Here is an 11,395-nt window from a genome sequence, read left to right as displayed (position 1 = left end):
ACATTGACGGAAAAGAATGGAGAGACTTCCCATCAATAAAAGGGTACTTGAATAAGAAATCTGAGTCCTTGAAGAAAAAGGGTGGGAGGGTGGGTAAAACAAAAGCAACTTGGGACGGATGAAACAAACACCATTGAGAGAACTTAGAATTGATCATGCGGATATTGAAAATGATCAGATCCACTTGAAGAGAAACACGCCGGTTGGAAAAGAATTAACATGACAGTCTCGATTATCATGAAGGATTAGTATTCACATAGAAATATGAGAATACCGCTTAGGAAAGGTATGGAATCAACACTTGACATTGAAGCAACTCGAATACCACAACTCAAAACAAAACAAAACAATGGATTGGGTTGCAAAATAAGCCGAAACAAACATATGATAGATCCCATATCGTATCATGTGTCTGTTGGAAAGAATTCCTATGTGATACTTGAATTCCCACTTATAAACTCCCGAAACTTTCTGGTTATGCAATCAGGTGTTGGGGATACAGGGGAAGCATAATATCTCACCCAAACTAACAATTCCTACATCCAGCTGTATCCATCCTTCAACACATAACCAAGAAACCTTCGAAAATCATTTACCTCAACCTTCGAAAAGCATCCGTTATACGAGTTATGGCAATACTCCCGAACTCCCGGCCCAGTACTGGGTGGCATCGAGGTTATCTCACCAACAACTGCATAAAAGAGATTTTCTATGTCGGCGAAACTCAGGTATTCCAGAACTGCAACGATAAAATTGGGACGACAACACCTCGGAGCTCAACTCCCCGGGACACTGCCACTACCCCTAAATGTCAGGAGGCACCAAGAACAATGTTCTCGTCACAAGACTATCGGAACGATTCCAAGATACCCGCATGATCCTAAATTTTTTTCATGAAATTTGAGGTCAGAAGAGTCAAAACTTCTACGTTAGGAGGCCTCACCAGATCGACGAAGGGACTGAGGAGTAAAAAGAATCCTACTCTCCGATATATATAACCCTAAGACTCAAAACATTTGTTCTAGACTCAACAACGTCAGCGATTCGATCAAGCAGGGGGCTCCTAAGTCGGGGAAGGCTCTAATACCAACTTGTAACACCCACAATGCGGCTATATCTCCCACGTGTCGGGGCACGACTTAGAGGCATAGTCGCATGGTAGGTTTGTCGCAAGAGGGGTAATCTTCACACAACCCCATGTACTGAATAAGAAAGGGATAAAGAGTCGGCTTACAATCGCCACTTCACACAAATACAAGTTAAACATACATCGTCCAGAATACAAACAAGGTCCGACTACGGAACCAAAATAAAAGAAGACAACCCCAAATGCTAGATCCCCGATCGTCCCAACTGGGCTCCACTACTGATCAACAGTAAGCGAAACAAAACGACGATCAAAGTCTTCATCGAGCTCCCACTTGAGCTGGGTTGCGTCACCTGCACTGGCATCATCGGCACCTGCATCTGTTTTGGAAGTATCTGTGAGTCACGAGGACTCAGCAATCTCACACCCGCGAGATCAAAACTATTTAAGCTTATGGGTAGGAAAAGGTAGTGAGGTGGAGCTGCAGCAAGCACTAAGCATATATGGTGGCTAACTTACGCAAATAAGAGAGAGAAGAGAAGCAATGCAACGGTCATGAACTAGAAGTGATCAAGAAGTGATCCTGAAACTACTTACGTTCAAGCATAACACAAGAACAGTGTTCACTTCCCGGACTCCGCCGAGAAGAGACCATCACGGCTACACACGTGGTTGATTCATTTTAATTAAGTTAAGTGTCAAGTTTTCTACAACCGGATATTAACAAATTCCCATCTGCCCATAACCGCGGGCACGGCTTTCGAAAATTCAAAACCCTGCAGGGGTGTCCCAACTTAGCCCATCACAAGCTCTCACGGTCAATGAAGGATATTCCTTCTCGTGGGAAGACCCGATCAGTCTCGGAATCCCGGTTACAAGACATTTCGACAATGGTAAAACAAGACCAGCAAGACCGCTCGATGCGCCGACATCCCGATAGGAGTTGCACATATCTCGTTCTCAGGGAAACACCAGATGAACACTACGTACAGCTAAAACCAGCCCTCAAGTTTCCCCGAGGTGGCGCCGCAAGTGGCTCTGGTTCGAACCAACACTTAGAGAAGCACTGGCCCGGGGGGGTTAAAATAAAGATGACCCTTGAGTCTGCAGAACCCAAGGGAAGGTGATAGGTTATTAGGCAAATCTAAAACCAAGGTTGGGCCTTGCTGGAGGAGTTTTATTCAAAGCGAACTGTTAAGGGGTTCCCATAACACCCAACCGCGTAAGGAACGCAAAATCAAGGAACATAACACCAGTATGACGGAAACTAGGGCGGCAAGAGTGGAACAAAACACCAGGTATAAGGCCGAGCCCTCCACCCTTTACCAAGTATATACGTGCATTAAAGTAAATAAGAGATAATAATGATATCCCAACAATATCCATGTTCCAACATGGAACAAACTTCATCTTCACCTGCAACTAGCAACGCTATAAGAGGGGCTGAGCAAAAGCGGTAACATAGCCAAACAACGGTTTGCTAGGAAAGGTGGGTTAGAGGCTGACATGACAAAATGGGAGGCATGATATAGCAAGCGGTAGGTATCGCGGCATAGCAATAGAGCGAGAAACTAGCAAGCAAAGATAGAAGTGATTTTGAGGGTATGGTCATCTTGCTTGAAATCCCGTAAGGAAGAAGAACAAGCCCATGAAGAAGACAAACAGACGTAGTCGAACGGATCCTCACAACTCCGGAACGAAACCGAAGCTAACGAGGGAAGCAACCCGGAAACAAGCAAGCAATATAGTAAACAACCATCACAAAAACATGGCATGATGCACAACCATGTATGATGCATGTTCGGTTTAATGAGGCATGCCATGGCAAAGTGCAACAAACAATACTACAAATTAAGTGGAGCTCAATATGCAACGGAGTTGCACATTGACGGAACACTACATCAATTATTTAGTTCTCTCTCGTTTATGTACCCAACAATATTAAATGTTGATTAACATGACAAGATGGCGAAGTATAACAAAACTATACTATCTAAACAATTTAAATGGGGCCGGATATAACAAACAACAAATCCGGTAAAACCCCATATGCATCTAGCAAATTAAAGCAAACAATAATTTTAAACATCTTAAAAGTTGTTATCATGATGCGGATGACATGTGCAAGTTTTATGCAAATGTTAACAAGCAAAATATGAAGCATTTGTCACCGTGGTGGAAAGAAAGGGTGCTACGGCGATGAATCCGAAAATGATGCCACGGCACCATATCGGTTCCGGTAGCTCACGGAGATACCGGTGCAAAAGGTAGTGTGGCGGGAGCGTGCAAAAGATGGTGGGGTGATCCCAGTTACCGGGTTCCCACGAGTCGATGGCATGGAAGCGAGAGACACTACGGACACGGTGCAGACAAAGGGTGCATCTCATACAACACAAGCAATCGTTCTCGGACGGTCGTCCCGGCGGTTATACCTTTGAAGCGTGCGTTTTCGAGGCGGTTCGAGCTCATAGTGGAAGTAGACGTTCTCGCGATGTAGTGGAAGTAGTCGTTCACGGTAGTAGAAGTAGTGGTTCACGCGACAGTAGTTGAACTTGACGCTTGCGTTACAGGGATCTTCGACGATGGTGCCGTACATGGTTCGGAGTGGTACTTGCTTCTTCAGACTTATCGGTCCGGTCTAGCGTAGATGTACATGTCAAACGTAGTGGTACTATGCGTCGGTCGTCGAGGGTCTTGCCGAAATCCAAAGAGCCGGTGTGATTGTTCGGGCATCGGTCTTCGGTCTTGCCGATGGGGTACTTGGTGACATCCACGGGATCAGTAGTTGTACATGGTCTTCGCGTTGTAGTTTGACTTGGCGATTCCAAAATGTTCATTGGTAGTGGAACTTGACGGACTCGACGGTCGTCGTGGTACTTGACGTAATCCGCGCAAACGGTGCTTGTCCAACCATCGATCTTTACGAAGGTGTACTTGACGAGTTACCCGAACGCGTTAGTCCTCGGACTTGGGCTCCGGAGATGGTGTCGTGGTGGTCTTGCACCAACAGCCTCCGCAAGGGCATTGGGGGAGGAGATGGTCGCGACAGAGGACGAAGCCAAGGAGCAGCAGCGCGAGGAGGGCCATGGCGGGCGTCGGGATTGAACTGTGGCTGCTCGCGTACTCCGGCGCAGGTGGAACCAGCAGTGAGGAGGAGAAGGGAGCAGGGGCGCGCGACTGGAGGAGGTCGCTGAGGCAAGGCAGCAGCTTCGGCGGGTCTGGTGGCATGGTCGTCGGTGGCGACAGCGGAGGCACTGGCCTGCTTCAGCGAAGCGAGAACGACAGGCATCGAGCGACCGCCCTGGCGTCTTAGAGGAGGGGGAGGCAGAGGAGGCGCTACTGCCATGTCGGAGATGTGAGGGCGACGGGATCCTGGTGGGGCTCGGTGCCGGCGTCGTTGTGTGGGAACAAGGGAGATGAGCTGCAGGGATGGAGCTGGGCATGGAGATCAAGAAGAATGGTGACGAGAGGGAAGCAGGAGGGGATCGAGGGAGATGAGGCGATGGAATCGGGAGAGTGAGAGAGGTTGCGAGTGAGATGGGGGAGAGGTTGGATCGGGGGATCGAACGTGGGGCTCCCGGCGGCGGGGTGGAGACGAGGGAGAGGGTGAGACCGATAGAGGGAACGGGCTCTAGGGTTAGAGGGGAGAGAGAGATGGGCCTTGTCCCAAGGTGGGTAGCCTGGCTGTGGCTGGGCCTAGGAGGCCGCCCAGTGGAGAGGGAAGTGGACAGAGGCCTGCTGGGCTGCTCTCTCCTACTCTCTCTTTCTCATTTCTTTTTATTTGCCAACAACAGCAAATAGCAAAGAAAGAAATAAGAGAAAGAAAAGGTTGGAGAAGGAATTTGGGCACGGGGATAATTTCCCCGGACTCACAAAAATGTGCAAGGTCCATGAACAAAAGGAGTGGACATGATTGCAAGAATTAAATTCAAAGTCATTTGAATTTAATTCAAACGTTTGAACAAGGACTAGGAATTAGAAGTATCCAAAAATGTTAAGATTTTCGGAGGAGCCTCAATAAATGGAGAAGGAATTGTCGGCAAGGTTTCGGGATCAACTTGAAGTAGAAAAGGCATGGGGTTATTTTTGCAAGTGTGTTGTGATAAATTCCAAATTAAAGGAATATTTGATATAGCTCCCTAATATTGGGAGGATATGTTATAAAGAGAATCGTCATGTGAATTTACTCGGTTTAAATGGACCAAAGATCCATGCAATTTATTTAGTTGAGTTTTAAAACGGGTTGCATGATGACATGATGCAACGCACATGATGCAATGATGAATGCAACGAACCAAACAGATCACACGACGAAACCCGGAAATCATGAAAGGCACCTGAAGCTCTGGTCTTGGGGCATCACAGATATATTGGACGACTATATTCGAACATCGGAAAGGTTCCGAGTGATTCGGGTATTTTTCGGAGTACCGAAGAGTTACGGGAATTCGCCGGAGAGTATATGGGTCTTATTGGGCTTTAGGGGAAAGAGAGAGAGGAGGCTGCGCGCCCCCCCAAGGCCTAGTCCGAATTTGACTAGGGGGAGGGGCGGCGCCCCCTCCTTCCTTCTCTTCTCTTTTCCCTTTCCTTCTCTCCTACTCCTACTACATGGAATGGGGGAATCCTACTCCCGGTGGGAGTAGGACTCCACAGGGCGTGCCATAGGAGGGCCGGCCCTCCCCCTGCTCCACTCCTTTATATACGTGGCCAGGGGGCATCCCATAGACACACAAGTTGATTAATTGATCTTTTATCCGTGTGCGGTGCCCCTCTCCACCATAATCCACCTCGGTTATATCATAGCGGTGCTTAGGCAAAGCCCTGCGTCGGTAGCATCATCATCACCGTCATCACGCCGTCGTGCTGGCGGAACTCTCCCTCGAAGCTCTGCTGGATCGGAGTTCGTGAGACGTCACCGAGCTGAACGTGTGCTGAAGTCGGAGGTGCCGTACGTTCGGTACTTGGATCGGTCGGATCGTGAAGACGTACGACTACATCAACCACGTTCTCATAACGCTTCCGCTTACAGTCTATAAGGGTACGTGGACAACACTCTTCCCTCTCGTTGCTATGCATCACCATGATCTTGCGTGTGCGTAGAATTTTTTTGAAATTACTGCATTCCCCAACAAATGGACTGTGTAGGAAGGGCACACAACAACACCAAAAGAGACGACAACAGGGGCCACCCAACGATGGCAATAGGAGATGTTGGAGAAAGCTCATAGAGAATGCAGAGATGTTCACCGGACGATGGGTAGGAGATGAAGACATCGCCGCCAACATGTGATTTGTGTGAACGCCCCACCAATGTATGTTATTGCGCGAGCTTAGCATGAGATTTATCCCAATCACCACACCTTTCGCAGAGGAAGAGGAGACCTAACACGCTACTGTTATGGGATGCGCCCCCCACGACCGTCATCGTGTCAACCAGTAGCCGCCAGTGCAGATTTCTCCGGCCTCCGCACACCACCCACGCCACCGCACCTCGACTATCCGTACTTGGAGAAGCAAATCTGGTAGCCCAGGGGAAGGGGCACCCCCGCACAAGTTTTGTCATCTTGCTCTATATCTTTATGCATAAAGTATTGCCCTCTTTATAAAATGTAATCTCAAGCCTCTCACTGAATGATGGTGTATGTCGGAACCTCTTACATAATAAATGTGTAAACCCATGATGAACCTCTTATCAAATGAAAGTCATCCCCTCAGTTCAGTGGAAACCCGGGGGTTCACACTTCTTGGCCGGTTTGATGTAGGTGAAGCATGTTTCTTTCACTTTAGAACCTTCTCTATAAAAGATGGTTCACAATTAAGATTTTGGGACGATACATGACGTAGCAATACTTCACTTCCGGATAAGGCTGGTTGTAATGGGGAGTATCATATACTAGTATCATGCATATGATACTAGTCTATGATACTACATCCCTAATGCATAGTATCATATGTTGATATCATAGAGGACTACATTTATTACCATGCATGACACAAAATAGCACATCATTTAATATGATACGGTATCATGATATGATACTCAAGCCTCTCTTTCTTCATTTAATTCTATGCCACCTCATCAAAACTGCTTAGTTGGCATGCATGATACTATCTATGATACTTCCATTACGGGCAGCCTAAAATCCATGATTGTTCCGTATTGTACTAAATGAAAATGTCACAATTACGGAAGTCATCAATACCTCTCTAGGAAAGATTATTTCAGATGAGACCTAATCCGGCCAAGGCTAGAAGCTACGCTCTTACATCTAGCGAATTTCACATTGGCACAAATTTCAAATGAGTTCCAATGGGTTTTGCACAAGAACACGCTGCTTTTTTAGACATAGTACAGACACAGACACTCGTACATACGCACATACACTCATCCTTCTGAAACCACTCACGCATACTCTGATAAACTGAGCCGATAAATCATCTTGAAATTGACGAAGTCGCCACAGACGCCTTCCGTTTAACTCTATGTATCTTGCTAGCACTAATTAACAATAGAAGAATACTATGGAAGCTAAAGATTCTGCTAGAAGTTAAACATTTACTTTGGTATCCGGGTGTGATTAATAATAAAGATAATCTTTCTAACCAAAATTTTAATGCAAGTAAATTATGTTGTTTTTGTTGTAGAGAAGAAGCTATCAAACATCTCTTATTTGGATGTAAATTGCTCATTTTGCATGGTCGACCCAGGTTGCTTCTAATTAGTGTTTACCGAAAAAGACTTTCGCCCCGCTTTATATATAAAGCAATGACGGACCACAACTCGATACAAACGCACATCACCATAACACACGCACACTCCCAAGGCTGGATACATAGGCCCTGAGTGCAGCAACACTACCCCTAGTACTAACAGAGCAACCGGAGTCCTCAACCGTGGACACGCCAACGCAAAGAGAAGAAGCCGCATATGACGAACCATGTGCTCCAAACCGGCTCCTTCAAGAAGGTTACGACAACAGAGCTCCGTCACCGCCCGACCCGAGGATCAGAGTTTCCCCTGGAGCAACACGACGGGCAATGAGAGCCGCGACGACGCCTTCAAGAAGGGAGCGAGCTTCGCAGCCGCCAGTTCGTCCAAAGATAGAACAGGTTTTCACCCCGGCCAACACTCACCACCGCCGGACGCCACATCCCATTGACCACGCCGCCCACACGTCCATGGCCACCGGGCAGCACCAAACCACGGGCTCTGCCCAAGAGCACCACGGAGCCACCACCAGGGCCGCCGCCCTGGCATCCAAGAGCTGGACACCACCTCACTCGAGACCCACCGCTACCATAACCAAAGATACGAGCGGAAAGGAACCGCCTTTCGCACCCCTGGGCTGTCCCCAATGCCGAAACCCAGAGGCCGGCCAAAATTGGCCTCCATCGATCCGTCCTGCAACCGGGAGCGAGACGAGCACGGTCCTGCTGCAGGGCACGAGACGAGCATGGTCCTGCTGCCGGGCGCGAGATGAGGTCGGTCCTGCTGCCGGGCGCGAGACGAGGTCGGTCCTGCTGCCTAGCGCGAGACGAGCGATGGACCGAAGTCGGGGGAGGCCCGAACCTTCGACGGAGGTAGAAACCAGTCGACGAGGAGAGGGATGAAGGTCGAAGGTCGAAACGGGCCGCCTAGAGACAAGCCAACGCCGGAAAGTCAGCCGCCGCCCCAGTCGACCCGCCGAGCTGCTATGGAGCCGGCATGGCGAAGCCACCACGCCGCCGCCGCCCACAGCCGGGACCGCTGATACGTCTCCAACGTATCTACTTTTCCAAACACTTTTGCCCTTGTTTTGGACTCTAACTTGCATGATTTGAATGGAACTAATCCGACTGACGCTGTTTTCAGCAGAATTACCATGGTGTCATTTATGTGCAGGAGCAAACGTTCTCGGAATGACCTGAAACTTCACGGAGCCACTTTTAAGAAAATAAGAAAAATACCTGCCAAAGATGAAGGCCAGGGGGGCCACCACCTTGCCGAGAGGGTGGGGGGCGCCCCCTACCTCGTGGGCCCCCTGTTGCCTCTCCGACTCCAACTCCACCTCCATATATTGAGTTTCGATGAGAAAAAAACAGGGAGAAGAAATCATCGCGTTTTACGATACGGAGCCGCCGCCAAGCCCTAAAACCTCTCGGGAGGGCTGATCTGGAGTCCGTTCAAGGCTCAAGAGAGGGGAATCCGTCGCCATCGTCATCATCAACCATCCTCCATCACCAATTTCATGATGCTCACCGTCGTGCGTGAGTAATTCCATCATAGGCTTGCTGGACGGTGATGGGTTGGATGGGATCTATCATGTAATCAAGTTAGTTTTGTTAGGGTTTGATCCCTAGTATCCACTATGTTCTGAGATTGATGTTTTTATGACTTTGCTATGCTTAATGCTTGTCACTAGGGCCTGAGTGCCATGATTTCAGATCTGAACCTATTATGTTTTCATCAATATATGAGTGTTTTTTATCCTATCTTGCAAGTCTATAGTCATCTATTATGTGTTATGGTCCGTTAACCCTGAAGTGACAATAATCGGAATACTTACCGGTGATGACCGTAGTTTGAGGAGTTGATGTATTCACTATGTGTTAATGCTTTGTTCCGGTTCTCTATTAAAAGGAGGCCTTAATATCCCTTAGTTTCCGTAAGGACCCCGCTGCCATGGGAGGGTAGGACAAAAGATGTCATGCAAGTTCTTTTCCATAAGCACGTATGACTATGTTCGGAATACATGTCTACATTATATCAATGAACTGGAGCTAGTTCTGTGTCACCCTAGGTTATGACTGTTACATGATGAACCGCATCTGGCATAATTCTCCATCACTGATCCATTGCCTACGAGCTTTCCATATATTGTTCTTCGCTTATTTACTTTTCTGTTGCTATTGCTATCATCACTACAAAACACCAAAAACATTACTTTTACTACCGTTACCACTACTATCATATTACTTTGCTACTAAATACTTTGCTGCAGATATTAAGTTTCCAGGTGTGGTTGAATTGACAACTCAGCTGCTAATACTTGAGAATATTCTTTGGCTCCCCTTGTGTCGAATCAATAAATTTGGGTTGAGTACTTTACCCTCGAAAACTGTTGCGATCCCCTATACTTGTGGGTTATCAAGACTATTTTCTGGCGCCGTTGTCAGGGAGCATAGCTCTATTCCTTGAGTCACTTGGGATATATATCTGCTTATCATTATGAAGAACTTAAGAGATCCAAAAACTAAGATCTATCCCTCAACTACGAGGGGAGGTAAGGAACTGCCATCTAGCTCTGCACTTGATTCACCTTCTGTTATGAGTAAGCTTGTGACACCTAAACCTACTTCTGCTATTCGTTCCGATATGTCGCATGTTATTGATGATGCCACTTCTGCTATGCATGATACTTATGATGAAGCTACCTCTATGCCTGATACTACTGTGCCACTTAGTGATTTTCTTGATGAACAAATTGCTAGGGCTAGAGAACTTGAAAATATTGAATCTGATGATACTGATGAAAGTGATGATGAAGAATCACTTGTTATTCCTAAGGGTTATGTTTTTGATCAAGAAGCTTCTTTCGCTATTTTAGCTTGCAAAAATAGAAATGAACTTAAAAGGTTATTAGCTAAATGGAGTAAGAAATCTCTAAGTGCTAGAATGAAACCTGGCTCTGCTTTTGCTACTTCACCTATCTATGTTACTGATAAGGATTATGAGTTCTCTGTTAATCCTGATATAATTACTTTGGTTGAATCTGATCATTTTCATGGTTATGAATCTGAAACTGTTGTGGCACATCTTACTAAATTAAATGATATAGCCATCCTGTTCACTAAAGATGAGAGAACCCGTTACTTTTACATTCTTAAAATATTTCCGTTCTCATTGAAGGGTGATGCTAAGATATGGTTTAATTCTCTTGATCCTAGTTGTGTGCGTAGTCCCCAGGATATGATTTATTACTTCTCTGCTAAATATTTCCCTGCTCATAAGAAACAAGCTGCTTTAAGGGATATATATAATTTTGTGCAAATTGAAGAAAAGAGTCTCCCACAAGTTTGGGGGAGGCTTCTCCAATTACTTAATGCTTTGCCTGATCATCCTCTTAAGAAAAATAAAATACTTGATATCTTTTATAATGAATTAACCGATGCCTCCAGAGATTACCTGGATAGCTGTGCTGGTTCTGTTTTCAGGGAAAGAACACCGGATGAAGCTGAAATTCTATTGAACAATATGTTGACAATGAAAATAATTGGACATCTCCGGAGCCAATTCCTGGGCCTATTCCTAAACCAACTCCGAAGAAG

The sequence above is a fragment of the Triticum urartu genome, chromosome 7A (genome assembly GCF_056163025.1).
Source record: "Triticum urartu cultivar PI428250 chromosome 7A, HENAU_Tu73, whole genome shotgun sequence".
Classification (NCBI taxonomy): domain Eukaryota; kingdom Viridiplantae; phylum Streptophyta; class Magnoliopsida; order Poales; family Poaceae; genus Triticum; species Triticum urartu.
The sequence above is the reverse complement of the archived record's forward strand: the minus strand, read 5'-3'. Positions refer to the sequence as shown.